Source organism: Populus nigra, chromosome 14 (assembly GCF_951802175.1).
Source record: "Populus nigra chromosome 14, ddPopNigr1.1, whole genome shotgun sequence".
NCBI classification, from domain to species: domain Eukaryota; kingdom Viridiplantae; phylum Streptophyta; class Magnoliopsida; order Malpighiales; family Salicaceae; genus Populus; species Populus nigra.
Window position 1 is genome coordinate 12,612,929 of NC_084865.1, and position 18,147 is coordinate 12,631,075.

Consider the following 18,147-nt stretch of genomic DNA (forward strand, 5'->3'; position numbering starts at 1 on the left):
AAGAAAAAAACTAATGAAGAAAAAAGAAAAAAAAATCTGAATCAACTGGGTTAACTCGTCAAACCTGGGATTCATGTCATGAAAGTCTGATAATTAAATAGAAAAAATTTAATATTAAAAAACTAAATTAAAAAAGAAAAAAAGACAAGAAAAAAACTAAAGGCATAAGCTTTTTCACTGTCGATTGCACGGTGCAGACCACACTAAAAGGCTTACAAAGGAAAAAAAAAAAGCATACGCCACGAGTTATTTTTTTTCCTTGTATAAAAAATATCAAAAATACTAAGATCTAAGAGTGTTAGGTCTTTCAACAAAGATATACTCAAGAGTCTTTTGTCTAGCTACAACGCGTGACCCAAGAGTAATATTTATAATATTAATAATATTATTAAACTTACATTACTCAAGTTTAATTGAGTCTAGTTGCAATAGCGGACCCAAGAACCTTGAATGTGGGTCTGGCTGCAAGTTCGTGTCATAAAAGTATGATAATTAAATAGATTAATTAAAAAGAAAAAAACCAACATGAAGAAAAAACTAATGAAGAAAAAGAAAAAAAACTGAATTAACTGGGTTAACCCTTCAAACCAAGTTAACTCGTTAAAACTGATATTCGCGTCATAAAAGTTTGATAACTAAATAGAAAAAAAATTATAGGTTAACTCAGAATTAACTAGGTTAACCTTTCAAGCCCGGGAGACGTGTCATGAAAGTCTGATAATTAAATAAAAAGAAATTTAACATTAACAAATTAAACTAAATAAAAAAAAATTAATTAAAAAGAGAGAGAAAAAATTTCGAGTTAACTCGTCAAACTAGGTTAACCCGTCAAACTTGGAATCTATGTCATGAAAGTCTGATAACTAAATAAAATAAAATTTAACATTAATAAACTAAATTAAACAAAAAAAATCATTAAAAGAAAAAAAAGCAAAAAAAAAGCTGTAAAGGCATAAAAAAAGAAAAATGAATAAAAAAAATAAAAACAAAAAAATTGAGCAGTTTATAATTATAATTATAATAGTAATATTATTATTATTATATATAAGTGAATGAAAATAAAAGGCGTGGAAAGTTACAGTGCTTAGCCTTTTAGAATATGTTATAATTATAGAGAATGAAATGGTATGTTATTTTAATTCTTAATTCTCTTATGGAAATTGCTTTCATTTTTTTTTAATAAAAAACTAATCTTCTCATTTTAAAAATTATTTTTTTTAGACTGGAAAGTAAATCTTATTAATCTAGTTAGTGAATGCCCCCCTCATTATCAATCAGAAATTCTAAATTGGTATTATTGTTATTATTGGTTTTGCTTGGTTCTTTGGAGTCGCCATCTAGTATTATGGTCACTAGGAACCTATGGTCTGCGAGAGTCTGAGTAAGGGACTGGTTGTGCAAGGGGAAGACGCATCACCCTCAGTGCACCTTACCTAAGGTAAGCTGCATTGTTGTTTGATTATTTTTTCTAGGTCGAGGTTCTATTCGTTGGTCTTTTCTAAGGTTCAAGGCAGATCTCCCTTCATGAGGGAGTCTCTACCTTATTGGGTTAAATCCTAACCATTCTAAAGTCTGAATTTTAAAATTGCTTTTATTTACACCTTGTATCTTTAATACCTGAGAGTGTACTTTATCGTGTAATTTTACACCCCACAAATATTAAAGTCTACATCTGAATCCTAGGAAAAAAAAGTTTGAAAAAAAAGTTTGACATTTTGGCCAAATCCTAAGAGATGATCATAAACTAGTTATGATATCCATTTTTTTTGGATTTTTTAAAAACGTGAGAAAGATGCAAATTTTTTTTATTTTGTTTTTGGAAACAAACATGCTTGGAAAATTATTTAGGACTTGGCCATATGCATAAAATATTTTTTCAAATATTTTTTTTTTGGAGAAACCAGGTATTTTAATACCGGACTTGTATCTTAACATGTAAGTATACAACCCAATATCAAGCAACCTTGGTAAAAACAAATTTAAGAAAAACACATTTTTTTTTGAAGTGATTTTTTATTTTTTTTTATTTTTTTTGATTTTTTAATATAGAATAATTATTAATTAAATTTATTTATTAATTAAAATAAAAAAAGTGGGCTAGACCGGGCCAAGCCCTTGGTCCGGTCCAGGACCCTTGGGTTGGGCCGGTCTCGGCCCAACAAGTCCTATTCTTTTTTTTTTCGGGCCGGGCCAGAACCGGCCCATCTGGCCCAGCCCATTTACGTGGCTAATTAATTAGCCACTGCATGCAGAAATGAATTCTGCATGCAGTGGCTATGCAGAATCGGGGAGAGGGGACAAGGAAGTTACCTGGCATGGAGAGGAGAGAGTTGGCGACCTGGCTGGTGGTGCGCGGTGCGACTGGAGGCGGCGAGGACGGTGGCGTGCACTGGTCCCGGCTGGAGTTACGGTGGAGAGAGGGAGAAAGGACACCGCTTTGATGGAGAGAGAGAGAGAGAGAGAGAGAGGGACTGTGACTGTGGCGAGGTTGTTGGGTGATGGATGGGATGTGGTGTCTCGTGGGAAGGACGGTGGCGAGATCAGTGGTGGCGGCTGGAGACCACGGTGGAGAGAGAAAAGAAGGAGGGAGGCTGTTTTTTTTTTTCAGTAAACCGGGCAGAAAATATGGTTTTTTGTCAACTTTGAGCTCCGTTTTCTGCGTACTCTGAGCATGAAATTGGCTCCTATTTATAGGGCTGGAAAGAGGGTAATCTTCTCTTCAACAGGGAAAAAGTCTCAGCCCTTGATTCGACTCGAGGAATCCAAACCGTTGGTTCAAAGTGTGCACCTCGAATTGCCAAATTTGACAATCCAAGGCTGCAGACTGAACGAGGTGGTCACTTTGGGCCAATAAATGGAGCCGTTTCAAAGTTCTTCGGCCCGACCGGACCGTTCTCGAGGATAAAGGGGTTTCAGGTGGACATGTTGGTGCACGCTTTGTCGAATTTGGGGTACAAACGAGGCAGAAGACAAGGCTTGAAGTCAGCCACTCGGGCAGCTCGGTGGAGAAGAAGATGAACAGTACCAGGCGACGCGTCGCCTGGTCCTGCCCCCCCTTTTTTTAAAAAAAAAAAAACGCATGAAACGGCATCGTTTTCCCCAAAACGCGCTGTTTCATTTAAATGAAAACTGGCGCCAAAGTGCCAGATTTCACATCAATCCTTCCTCTTGCGCGTGTTTTGCGCTTTGGTCCTTGGTCTCAGATTGCTTCAATTAAGTCCCTAATTGGCTGTTAAACTTTCAATGTCTTCAATTGGGCCCCCCGGATTTTGTCAATTGGGCCCCTGCAGTTTGGCGCCTCTTGCAGTGTGGTCCTTGACTTTGGATTTTGTCAATTTAACCCCTAATTGGCCCCAAAACTTCAATTTTCTTGCAATTTAACCCCTGATTCCAATCAATTAACTTGGTAAAAATTAAATTTGGTCTCTTAAAATTCTAATCTTCTCCATTAAGCCCAAATTAGGCTCCCAAACTTAATTTTTCACCAATTAAGCCCCAAATAAAATTAATTTGACCCATTTAAAGTATAATTAGGTCCTTGCACTTAATTAATTCCTTCATCTGGACCTAAATTAATTCTTAAACATAATTAAAATTTAATTTGGCCCATGATTAAATCAAATTGGCCCATTAAAAATTTAATTATGTCATTAGACTTAATTTTTATGCAAATTCGTCCAATACTCATTTAATTTGACCTTTAAATTTGCACTTTTCTATTTTTGGGCACAATGGGGCGCCAATAGGTCTTGAATCTCCTTCAAAAATTGCGACTTGGTTTCCCAGCCTATTTTGGCAGTCTTTCTTGATCAGCTTTCTCCACATTGTCAGCCTTTATTTTATTTTTTCATTTTGATTTTTTTATTTTGAGAGAAAAGTAAATTTTGGAGAATCATCCAAAATTGGGTGATGACAATATGCTTGGTAGAAACGCACTTCACAGATCGAATTAAGCTGCAGGTGCTCAAGTTTGAACATCGACTTTGACAATGCTGCATAACAAGAACTTCAAGCACTCTTATTGCTCTCTTCTTCTCTTGTAAAAACATAGCTCCTAAGGTATCTTTGCCGGCAAATATAATTATCAGGGCTCCCTGCAATATCTGAGCCAAAAGAAAAGATCTCACCTCCCACCTCCGTTACCTTGTGATAACCAAAAGGATGAAAAGAAAGAGAGGAAGCAATATGAGTAGGTATCGCAGTACTCCTCTCTCTTTCTTTCTCGATGCTTAAACTCTGTATAAATCTTGCTTGTAATTTATCCCACTCAGGTTTTGCAGACAGAATCCTTGATGAGTTCCCTGCACTTGCAGTTGTTGATGCATGAGAGCTCATCATCTTTGTTTCACTCCTCGTTTATGCATGTGAACCTAGGAATATTTTTTATAGATTTTTTTTATGTGAATCTTGCTTGTAATTATTATTACAATAATTAAGTTGTATATGAAAATTCAAATGAAATACATCATTTATTATTAATATCAATATTTAAATAGATTTGAAATATAATTTTATCCTATTTATAAAAAAAATTTAATTTTCAATAAAACAAAATATATACATATACCATTTTAATAACTATTACTTGCTTTAATAATCATAAATATTTTTTAAAATATAAAAAATGCTTCCAATTAAAAAAATCATGTGGCTAACATAAACAAGAAATACAATGGTGATAGAAACATAAATGTGCTGTTGATAAGATAGGATGGGTTGGTGTATTTTTTCTATATAGCTGCTGAGACATACAATGATCTGAAATTCTTACAAACTATCATGTCATTTCATACTGAAAGCTTTTTTTTTGTATATTTTTTACTATTTTTTTTACCTCGTATAAAAAATCATGAAACTTATATGCATGGTATGGATTAATTATCTATTAGTAAATAAAAATAAAATTTAGATTAAGTGAAAGAAAGAAAAAACTAAATTTAGGTTCATACCATTTTATCATATATATTAATCATACTCATTCAATTTAAAATGGATAAGCGCCTAATACATTCAATTACATTTTTTTAAAAATATCCTTTTCCATTGGATGTCTCTATTGCAAAATGGGTTTTTATTGGAAAAATAGGAACTTCTTGAAAAGACTTCTACAATGATATGGCTTATGATATGTAAATTCACGTCAGCTAATGTTTCAAAATTAATTTTACAATTAAAAAAAAACTAAGTTTGTTCAATGTTTTACTAGAGTAATGTACAGTATATTGCAATACTGCACTAATAGTTTTGCTCCCCATTAGTAGATAGGGGAGTTCATTTAGTATTATCAAATTAGTCTGTTAAAAAAAAAAAATAGTAAAATGACATGGTTTTATTACTCTTAAAAGAAAAAACAAAATAAAAATCTAAACTAGCATTCAGGGGCTTTTTGGTGTTTTAGTTTTACAAGGGTGTTTTCTTCTTTTTATCATAGTTTTTTTTTTTGTAATAATTAATTTTATTTAGGGGCTATGGTTTAACAAATATAAATATTATTAAAAAAAAATAATTAGACACGTGTGTGCAACACGTCCATGCATGGGGCGCCTCTACATCTTTTGGGTTACATGTGTGACGTCTTTCAATAACCAAACACTTCTTTTATGACAGCATTAAAATCCTTGTTGCGCCCCCCATTATGTGGTAGCACTTATGGCCAATAAGTATTCAGTTTGACACAAGTGATATTCTTTATTTTTCCTTTTCTTTTCTCTCTCTTTCTTGATTTTAATGCTAACACTTTAAAATTTCAAAATAACTTTTTAAATTGTTTATTCCTTCAGATTTCATCCATATTATTTTAATTACTATTTATTTTTGTATAAAATAATTTATAAGATTAGTTTTGTTTTTAGTTTCATCCTCCTTTTTTTTTCGTAATTCATTTTTAGTTCTTATTATTTTAATTGTTATTTTCTTATTTAAGATTATTTTTATAATTGAATTTGTTTTGCAATTTCATCCTCCTTTTATTTTATTTTTCTATCAGATTTGGTACTCATTCTTTTAATTGTTTTTTTTACTTTAACAAGTATTTTTAAATTAATATTTATTTTCCTAATTTTATCCTTCAACTTTAAATTGGTGGAGAATTAAGCTTTTTAATTGAGTTTAAGTTTAGGATTTCAAAGATTGTTAATTTGAGAGATTAACTTAGGTTTAAAAGATTAATCCTGATTTGCTTGGTTTTTTTTAAGCTCATGGTTTTTAGTTTTATCTTTTAACATTTATTTAATTAAAGATTGCACTTAATTATTTTTTTTATTTTCTTTCTATTGAAATTTCATTTATTTTTAAAATGATCCCAATTGTCTCGCTCTTCAAAATTATTTTTGTTTGATAATTAAGCTTTAAAGTTTTTTTTAGTTTGTTTTTAATGAGGTTACCCCAATATCACAATCAAGTAGCAGATTTATACATACTGACCCGGGTGAACTCCTCCTTACGCAATAGAGATCCAAATGAATTTTTGAAAAAGAGGGAACAAGATGTTGAATTTTTTTTATATTTTTCTACCAAAACCAAATCCAATCATACAAAAAGAAAGGGAAATGCGACAATTTATTGATTAGCTAGTTAGAGATATTAAACTTTTTCTTACAATTATTTTTATTTTACGGTATCTATAAACCTAGCTATATATATCAAATACTTTATTAGTAAAAAGAGACCAAGAAATAAGAGATTGAATACATTCCCAACATCTCTTCCTCTCATCTTTTATCCTTTTTATTTTGAGACAAATTCTATTTTCTCTACCAATTTCTTAAACTGAATAGCAATCACGTGCTTTTTGTTCGATTAATTTGTCCTTCTCTGATTTGGAGCATCCCCTCTCAATCTAACGCCAAGCTATTTGCTTGATCCATACACAAGAATGATATAACAGACGACATATATATGCATTCCACAAGGGCCGGTGCTGTCAAGATCATAAAAAAACAAATGTGAAGTGGAGTAAAGTTGAGGGTCTCGTAGAATTTAAGCTCATAGCATCCATTTCCATCTCCAGCTTCTTCCGATCCAATCCACTAGGACTAGGCCTATTTGCTTTCACTGGCTCATCATCTCTAAGCAGAAAGTTGTGAAAGGAAGGGCACCTTGATAGCATGAGATAGAGAGACGCAAACCACCAGCAAACCTGATATTGATCCCATCAGAAGCAAGAAACCCCATCTCAAACAGGTCTCGTCCCCAGAACTAATGCTAGGTGCCATCGACTGAAATCAATTGAGCAAAGTGCAAACTATCAAAATTTTGCATATTACCGATAGATTTTTTTTTGGTTGGTATTTAGACACTAAGAAACATTTACTAAGAGAATCATGGACGGTAACTATTATTAAAAAACTTGTTGTCGGTGATTTCAATTCTATTAATAATTCTATTGGTAATAAAATAACTAATAGATTTTCTAATAAAAAAAACATAAAAATATAAATAAATTTGTTGGCATCATTCCATTGGTAAGGCTATTAGTGGTTTATTTCATATTAACGATGAAATTAACATGTCGATGATTTACATATTGGCAATGGCATTTCTTGTAATATTTTTTGAACTTTCTGGAACTCTTTAAGGGACTTAATAGTAAGCCAAGTCGTCTGAATTTCTACTTGTTCTCGTACAATCGCTTGGAACTCTAAAGATTGGGAGCTCAAACCTAATTACAAGGAACAAATGGTTGATACACAACAGTCCATTCATATATCCTTAACTGTAGTGTTTGAGATACCATAAATTCAATTTGTATCAGGTTCACCGGAAGATCTTGCCTTTAACTACATATCTGAATTCGGTTCCATTGAAAACTAAGGATGCACCTTATTAAATTGTTTCCAGGCTTTACCATTAGAAGGGTGTACCATTGAAACATTTACCGCATTATGTGAATGATGTCATGTGCTCAACAGTCTTTAAAGACATGAATAATATTTGTAATATATAAGTGATTGGGAAGCATCTTAGTTTTTTATATGTGACAAGAGTCCTTCCCCTACCAATTATGGGTTTATACCAAGCATGCCTACAGATTCTGCATTCGGTCAAATTTATATTTTATAGGTGAGAAGTATCTTATGACTCAGGTCACAGGTTTTATGGGTTAACTCGAGTTGAATTAGGTTCTTTTTTTGTTTACTTTTTATAAGGTTATCTCGGTCTCATGACCCGAATCATGGGTTTGGCAAGTTAACTAGTGTAGACTCGGGTTATTGTTTTTTTTTTAACTTTTTTGATTGATTTGTTTTTCAATTTCATCATTCAACATTGGGTTGATTGAGAATTGAGTTTTATAATTTGTTTTCAATTTACTTTCTATAGGGTTCTTCTAGTCTTATGACCCGGGTCGTAGGTTAGGCAAGTTAACTCTATTTGACTCAAAATGTTTTTTATGTCTTTTTTAACTGATTATTTTTCAATTTCATTCTTCAATATTGTGTTGATTAGGAATTGGGCATCATAATTTATTTTAATTTACTTTATATGGTGTTATTATGGTCTAATGACCTAAGTCAAAGATTTAGCAAGTTAATCTGAGTTAACTTGGATCGATCCAATATATTATCGCCTTAATATTTTTAAAAAATATCATCTTGAAATTTTTTTATGTCAAATTATGTTTTAGCTAGTGATCCAATATGTTTTTGAACTCGCCAAGACCCAAAAAATTTTTTTTTGCTAAAATTTAATATGGTTTATACGTTTTGGATCGTTTTGATGTGTTGATATCAAAAATGATTTTTAAAAAAATAAAAAAACATCATTGGCATGTATTTTGACACAAAAAGTTATTTGAAAAGCAACTGCTACCACACTGCCAAACACATTCCAAGTCAATCAGGTCATATCAAGTCAATTTCCACACAATTTATTTTACTAGAAAAAACGTTAATAACACCTAGATATTTTTTTTTCTTTTAAAAAAATTGATCTGACCTACAACATAGTGCAGGCGAATAATCTAGTTCTACATAAACCTAAATCCATTTGAGATTTTTGAAACAAGGAGTAACTTATAAAATAAAAAAAAAATGGTTTAATGACTTTCACATTTGAACTATTGGTATTGTCATTGAGGGCGATCCTATTAATTTCTTCAGTTTTATCATTAAATTATCATGTTTAGAGTAAAATATTATCTTTTTGTTTGATTTCATCATTATCATTAATAAAATCACTTTATTATTTTTTTTTAAAATTTGCATTTTGATCTAAGATTTTTCACATATGCTAATAAAAATTCAATCAACTTTAAGAAATAATATAAGAACTTTTTATATCAAGAAATGTTTTTTACTTTTATTAAATATTAAATATTTATAAAATTGTTCGAATTATCCAAAAAAAGTAAGGGGCCCTAAAAATCATTACATGCATTTACCAGCTTTAAAAACCATGGCATACAACACAACAAACAAAAAAACATAAAACATAGAAGTTAAAGCCAAAAAACAAAAAAACAAAAAGTTTATCCAAAAACAAAGTAGATGAAGACCCATCAAAGTCATTGCCAAAGAAGTAAACAAAAGATGGACATCTAGCACCATAAAGAACCTTTTTTGTCGATCATAATGCAGTAGAAATAGAATAACGAAAAATTCATAAACAACAAAGGAATTATAGAGAGAATGGAAAACAAATACGAACCAAAATGAAAATTAGTGAGACAGCACCCTTGAAAATGACCGAGAAAAAAAAAAGGAGAGAGAACCTTTTATACTCAGCAGACCCTTTTTCACATGATGCCCTTGAAAACGAGGAATTTAGAATGCCTTTAGACCTCTTATTTGACCACAAGAAAATCTCAAATAGATGCCGCTGGCTCCCAATGTGAAGAACAACCCTAGAAAAAAGAACTAGCATAGAAAAACTAGATAGATATTAGTGTTATGCCATGGATTAGATTAAATTTTTTTTAACATAAAAAAAATCCAATAATATTCTTAAAAAAGAAAAATCTGGAACCCAAGTTAATGATTGAAATAGATTCAATAAGCTCAATTAATTTAATAATATAATTAAAAATAAACAATGATTTATAAAAAAAGTAAATGCTTATAAATATTATAAAAAAACACCCTTTGAAAATTCTTAAAATATTTCAATGATCTTATTTGATATCAAATTAAAATTAAATGAGAACATAACAACCTTATAAAGAGGAAAATAAAAGAAACCTGAAGATCAATTACTAGCAAAAAAACGTTGAAAAACAAACTTAAAAAAATCAATTTAAAAAGGAACAAAAAACTAACTTTAGTCAATATGTCAAAATCACAACACGATCATAAGGCTAAGATAAGCCCGCATAGAAGAAACTGAATGAAACAATAGAGGTCAACCTTATAACAAGCTAAATGATGAAAGATAAAACTAAAAAAAAAAAATTAAAAAAATCTCTGAGCCATTTCGAGTTAACTTGACTAACCTACAACCTAAGATATGAGATCAAAATAACACATAGAAAGAAAAGTAGAAAAAATTATGAAACTTAAGTCTCAATAGTCTAATATCAAAGGATAAAATTGAAAATAAAAAAACTTAAAAGGAGATCAAAGTTAAACTAGGTCAATCTTTAAGAAACGTGGCCGGGTCATAAGAATAGAATTATCTCTTAAAAAATAAATATGAAAAAAAAATCACGAAGTAAAATTCCTAGTTATTCAAAATTAAAAACAAAATAAATAGTAATTAAAACAATAATAACCAAATCTAGTATAAAAACTAAATCAAAAAAACTTATGAGGGACTAAATCAAAAAATAAAATAAATCAAGACAAGGATAAAAACAAAAGAAAAATAGCAATTAAAAGAATGAGGATGAAATTGGATATAAAAATTAAATGAAAAAAATGTTGAGAGAAGAAATTGAAAAAAAAAACCCAATAAAGGGATAAAACAAATTAAAAAAAAATAGCAATCAAAAGAATGAGAACCAAATTTGATATAAAAATTAAATAAAAATTAAATATTAAGGAAACAATTGAAGAAAAATCATCTTAAAAAACATTATAGACAAAACAAATATCAATCACAAAAATAAAGATCAAAATTGATATAAATACAAACTAACATGACATATTTGATTTTTGAAAGCCTAGCGCAAAATCTGAGGCAAAGAGAGAGAAAGTATAAAGGAAAAGAAAAAAAAATTCATCAGAGCCCAATTGTTGCTTTGCCGAGCACACACGCTTAACCATAAAAAAAGGATGTTGTGACGCTTTCAATGCCATCATCGAAGGTGATATTTGACTGCGAAGAGGTACGTTGTACTAGCCGATAAGTTTGTTGCATTTGTCAACCACTTTTATTTTTAATTATATTTATATTTGTTAAAAGACTAAATTTCCCCTTATTCAAAATAATTATAACTAAAAAATCATGATGGAAAGATGAAAATTCCCTTGAACGTTAGTTTTATTTTATTTTGCTTTTCTTTTTAAGAGCAATGTAGTCATTTCACTATGTAATCAAAGCATTAAAGGACCAAAAAGCCCTAGACCCAAGTTTTAATTGTTTTGTTTTTAAGGGTATTTAAGTCATTTCATTATGCACTTAAAATGAAAAAATTCTCGTTTGTTTTGCAATATGATAATGACAAGTGGACCTTGTGGAAAAAGATTGTTATGTCCATATGGCTAGTTAAATGATTTTGTTTGAGAATGATAAAATGATCATTTCACTATGCAAATCCATAATAAAATATGAGCCTGTGCACAATGAAATAATGACCCTAATTATTTATTTTTAATAAGGAGTTTGAAACAACACATCAATCTTTTAATCAATCCCATCAGAGATGTGATGCAACTGAAACAAAGAGAAACCATGGGTTAATAGTAGAACCCACTCTAAAACCATTCAAAATCATTATAAATCTAGCATAAAATTAGGGGATAGCAACAACAAACTTGTTTATGACTCTATTTTTTATTTAGAAAATAGTGAAAATTTTGTAAAAGAAAACTACGAAGAAACTCTAAAATATGTTTTCCAAACTTTGTATAAATTTTGAAAACTAAAAAAAATTAGTTTTTTAGCTTTTTGGATGGAGAAATACTGTACTTAAACTGGAAGTTCTAGTTTTTCTTTTTCTGACTTGAGTTTTCCAAAGAATTAAAGTATTACTCTTTGTAACCAAGCTAGGAGAATAAGGAAGTGCTCAGGTGGGATGGAGTGAGGATTTTCCTCTATAAGCAAAAGACATTCAGGAATTAGTGATAGAAGACATGCAAAAATAAATTATGAAAATGAATAGCCAATTGATGGAGGTGAGGATCCTAAGGATCAGTTGTGAAAAAAGTGAATATGAATCCTTAAACTTTTTATAATTTTATAACCATAAAAAGTCGTAAAAGCCTTCAAATATGACTTAAAAGTTATTATTCAAGATTTGCTATATTTTTCTAGTTTGTTTGAAGAAAAAAAATTTATTTGTTTGGAACTCTTTTATTATTTTTTTATTTTTGTTTAAAGTGTTTTTTTATATTATAAATAGAGTTATTTAGCTTGTATTTTAAAAGATTATATAAAAAAATATTCAGTATTAAATTATTTTTATTATGTTGTTTTCGTTGGTATTACAATTATTCTTTTATCAATGGATAATCCTTAAACTTGCTTCAAACTTGATGGGGAACTTCTTTCCCTACCAGAAAATCGATAAATACAAACGGAAATATCGAGGGAATATTTTTATTGGTAAATTGCCGACAGATTTTATCAACGGAAATATTCCCTCGGTATTTACCGAGGGAATTATAGTGGGAAAAATAATTAAAACAAAGTAAAAAAAATGATGACGTGCTATTTTTACCAACGGAATAAATTCCGTTAGTAAAATCGTTGGTAAACTGTCAACACTATTCATCATGTTAATTACAAAGGGAATCACCGACGGAACATTCCTTCTGTATTTTACAGAGAGCTCTGGAACTATTCACTTTCCAATTGCACTGTTAATTATTGTTCTTTACAGACAAAATCATCAACGAATTGAAAAGTTGTCGGTGTTATTTGGTGATTTTCTGAAAATTTTAATTTATATTAAAAATTTAAATTAAATATTACAGAAGGAATCACCGACGGATTAAAAAGTCATCAGTGATATTTGGCGGTTTCTGAAATTGTTTTATTAAATTCAAATTTTAAATTAAATATTACAGATAGAATCACTGACGGAATGATTAAAAATATTAATATTTAATTATTCGTCAATAAAACTGTTGGTAAAACGTCCCAATAAAAAGCCTAGAATCCCTAACTTCACAACAGACCCGACTCAGGCATGTCTTCTTCTTCTTCTTTTTCTTCTCTTCTCTCTCAACTCCTTCTCTTCTTCTCCATGCTCATGTATGTCTTCTTCTCAGTTTTTTTTAATTAGTATATTTTACGAATTTGTTTTTTTTTTTCTTAGCTTCACTTGCAACTACATTAAGGAAAAAAAAATCTTCTTTTTTCTTTTTTTTTTCACTATATTTGTTTTCTATTTTATTTTTAATTGTTTTTATTCTTAATAATTGTATGAATGTTGTTGTAGGATTTTTTTTTCATATGAGATCAATTTTTAGTTGATTTATTTATAGGATTTTTAAACTTTTTTCATATGAATTTTTTTAGTTGAATTTATTTTTTCATGTTATTTATTTGTTGCAAATTTTTTTGAGTTGAATTTCTTCTTCTTTTTTCCAAACATTTTGAGTATTATAGAGTATTAATTAATATTAATTTAATTATTTTATAGTTTTGTAAAAAATATATATTTTTTAAAATATTTTTAAATAATTACCGATGGAATTACATATGATTTGTTTCCGAGGGAATTACCGACGAAATGAAATTTTTTTTGGTCGCTTTTTTCCGTCAGTAAATTCATTGGTAATAATATTTTTTTTATTACTAATGGACTTACCGATGAAAACAAACTACCGACGAAAGATTCACTGATAGAGACTTTTCATCGATGATTTCGTCGGTAATTTTTTTACCAATGAAATGATAGTGCAAAAACTAATAAAAAATTTCATCGGTAAATCCAAAGATTATAGTAGTGAACGAGAGAGGTAAAATTTGCCACGAAATTGCCTCATTGCCATCCCTGTGATGGTTGGTTGTATTGTATCGTGTGTTTTCATTAAGGGATCTTGAACTACATCATGGGATAGCCTCCTCCATTCCAAAATCCCATCTCTTTATTTTTATGATTTGAACCTAAATTTTTTTTCATACATATTTAGTGTTTATTTTGTTAAAGTACATGTAAATGTTATAAAAATCCACTTAGAAAAATCCCACATTTCTTATATATATCAACGAAAATAAAAATGATTTATCAGGCTCGAAATTAATCTTTAATGATGGGCTATCTCGCACCAATATCAACCCATTTCATTCCAAGACAAGGATTCCCACTTAAACAATGCTTTGACAATCCTTATTCTTGGCTGGTACAAATACTAAAATCCCTGTTCTTTATGGCTTGTACAAATTGAAAATTAGAGAAGAAATTGAGAAGCCATGGGCATTATGCATCGTAAGCCCATATGAATCAACTAGACTTGCCATTATAACTTATTACAGTTCAAATTAGACATGGAAAACAGTTGAGTTTAACCTAATCATGAACTGGAAAGAATCATTACATTGTTGGATCTGTACGTAATTTTTTAGTCAGTTTTCTAAAGTTTGGTCACGTCAATAATACTCCAACATATGTAAACAAAACTGACCAGCTACGGCTCTACACTTATTTTAACGATAACATGCCTCTTTGTGCTTGAAAGGTTACCTTGAAAGTAGGTTATTAATTACCATTAAAATAATTTGCTTCAAATATATAATTGGCAATAGAAGACCCCAGCGTCATCGAATTTATATTATACTAGCGAGGAGGAAAGGTGCTGGCCAATCGGCCTCTCTCTCTCTTTTTAAACAAAAAAGAGGTAAGTAGGTTAGACTCAACTCGAATTTATATTTCCCGTTCTCCGAAATAAAATATTTTATTAACACCATACTAGTTTTTACATGGAAAGACCTTCATCTCATGTCTATATACGACGGTTGAAATTTAAGGTCTTTACAAGAGTAATTGTAATCATACAAGAAAATATAAGCATGTTATTGACTATGGTAATGTGTTAAAAAACTGTCTTTATCAAATAAAATGATTATAATGAGATTTAAATTTATAACATTAATTAAAATTTAATATTATATTAAATAATCATATTAATTTAATAATTTAAATTATTAAATAAGACTGTAAAATATAATTTATACAATTATTTCATTCAGTGTACCGAGCTGCTGTCGGCTGCTTATTTTTTCTGCATGAGAACAAAAGTTAGATGGGACAACAGATAGGTATAATTTAACATCATCTAAAAAGTAAAAACCCGAGAACCAGCCGCCCTTGCAGCCTGGTGGCCTCTGTGTCATCCACATGCCCTGACGTCAATGGTTAAAAGGCTGGTGCGTGATGGTTAGGGTTTTATCTTCCTTGACTGCAAGTTACCATGGTCAATTGACCTCAGGACCCACGAAGTCTCCTTTTCCCCCCCTCAAGTTCTCATATGGTAAGCATACCTCTTGTTTGAAAATGATGGTAACCTTTGTTCCGTGCGTGCAGAAAGCTTATCTCCTAGAGTCCTAGGTATTATTATCATTTCTCCATTGATGGGGTAACGTCTTTTACTTTGTCATAAATGAGTGTCTTTTTATATATATATATCGGTTCTCCAATCATCCCACCTGTTGTCAGGACTCATTAATCACGAGGTTATGTTGGGTGTTAAGATGGAGACCTCTCTCCAACAAAATTTGCTGAATTCATTAATAATTAAGGGCTAGAATCAGAAACCACTTGCTTAAGTTTCTTCATATATTTTAGTTTACAGTTTAATGACTCTAAATATGTGAAAAAATAATAAAAATTTGATAGGTTTAAGTCAATGCACGTTGGAGGCAATTTAATTTACCATAGTACAAATCTTGAGGGGTATAATTTAACTAATTAGATTTTAGATTTGCTCCTTAGAGATTACTAGTTTGAGTCCCACAAATATCAGGATTATTGAAAGTTTATATGGTCATTAATATCAGAGTCTGTGAGATAATCGATGTACGTATAAACTGGTTTTAATATTTATTTTAATTTAAAAAAAAATTAGCACAATGCAATTTGATGATGGTGTTAAATTCGACACGCACCCATTTTACAAATGATTATGAAGAGAGTTTGCAAATGTAGCTAGTAATCATTAAAATCCAGTCGCATATCATCTGGATAGAGCTGCTAAAAGCATGCATATATATAGCTAGAAGATATTGCTGTGACTTTTCTAAACCCTAACCAAATAATAGTAAAGGTGTTAAAGTCACAATATATGCAAGAAGACGCATTTAATTAAATCCCAACCTAATTTGATTAATGAGAAGTAAAGAACATGAAGCAAGGAGACACAAAAGGTAGGGTCATGGCACCACATCGTGTGAAAGCTACAAAAGAAATGGTCGGCAGAGAAATGCTTGCTTTCCTCGGCGAATTATTTTTTCCCACCCTTTGAAGCATCCACAACATACCAGTATCCCCTGTTAATGATACTAGGGCAAGTGAAGGATTCATCCAAAGTAAGTGGTGATGATCTGCAATTTTTGTTAATTTGTTTCAAAATCATTTCTAGGTTCATTAATTATTATTAACAAAAATTAAAAGATATATCGTTTTTATTGTGCTCTCACTCCATTTGTAATAGTGTTTTTTTTAATAAAAAAACTATTTTTCCTTTAATTTTATTCTTTGATATTTGTTTTTTTTATTGAAGATCTAGTTTATAATTTGTTATGATTTACTTTCTATATGGTTATTTCAATCTTATAACACATATCACGAGTTTAACATGTTAATTCAATTGAGTTGAGTTTTTTTTAATCTTTTTTTATTTTTTCTTCAATTTAATTTTTCAACATCTTTAATATTGCATTGATTATAATTTAATCTTTGTTATTTATTTCGGTTTGTTTTCTATAAAGTTATCATAATCTCATGACCCGAGTCACAGGTTTTGCAAGCTAATTAGATAGACTCGGTTCGTTTTATTATGTCGTTTTCTTAGATTGCTTTTTTTTTCCTTCTAATTATATCATTAAACAAAATTTATTAGAAATTAAGCTTCATAATTCGTTTAATTTTCTTTCTATAAGACTATCTTAGTCTCAAGATCAAAATCGCAGGCCTAGCGGGTTAACCCATGTTGACTTAGGTTATTTTTTTGGTTTACTTTCGATAAGATTACCCTAATCTCATGATCCGGATCATGTGTTTGGTAGGTTAACTTGAGTTTACTCAAGTTATTTTTTATGTTTTTTTTTCAATTTCATTTAACATTGAGTTGATTGAGAATTAAATTTCATAATTTATTTCAATTTACTTTTTATAGGTTATCCTAGTTTCAAGACCCGGATCAAGGATTTAACAGGTTAAATCAAGTTGACTTGAGTTGTTTTTTATTTTTTTTTTATTCTTTTTTTTTTAATTTTATTTTTCAATATTAAATTGGTTAAGAATTAAACTTTATAATTTATTTAAATTTTCTTTATACAGACTTATCATGATTTTATGACCCGATTACGAATCTAAAAGGTTGACCCGACTCGATTCATATGTTGCCGTTTTGGTAATTTTTAAAAAAGATATTGTTTAAACTTTTTTAGTTAAACTAGATTTTTACTACTTGTCTAGGTTATCTTCATACTAGTTAAATAGATAAATTCATATCAAATTAATTTTCCATCAATTTCTACTTTTTTTTCTGTTATAAAAACATTAGCTACGCATGTAGTGATCGGCATACACGTATCGCTAGATCCCAAGATATATACAGTTGGGGAGATATGGCACACATGTGGCTGCTTACTTTTGAATCTGGCAAGAGAATGAAGTTGGAGGCAGGCAAGTTTATGATTGTTTAGCCCACAAAAGTCCTCTGAATACCTCTGTTGAGGCAGTAAAGCACAGTTCCACATTGTGTGTCTGTTGAGTTTTTAAGCTAGCTCAATGATTGAAGATTATCAGCCCTCCTGACTTGTGAAAAACATGGTCATTCAATTAAATTCCAAAAATTGGAAAAAATAAATAATAATAATTAAAGT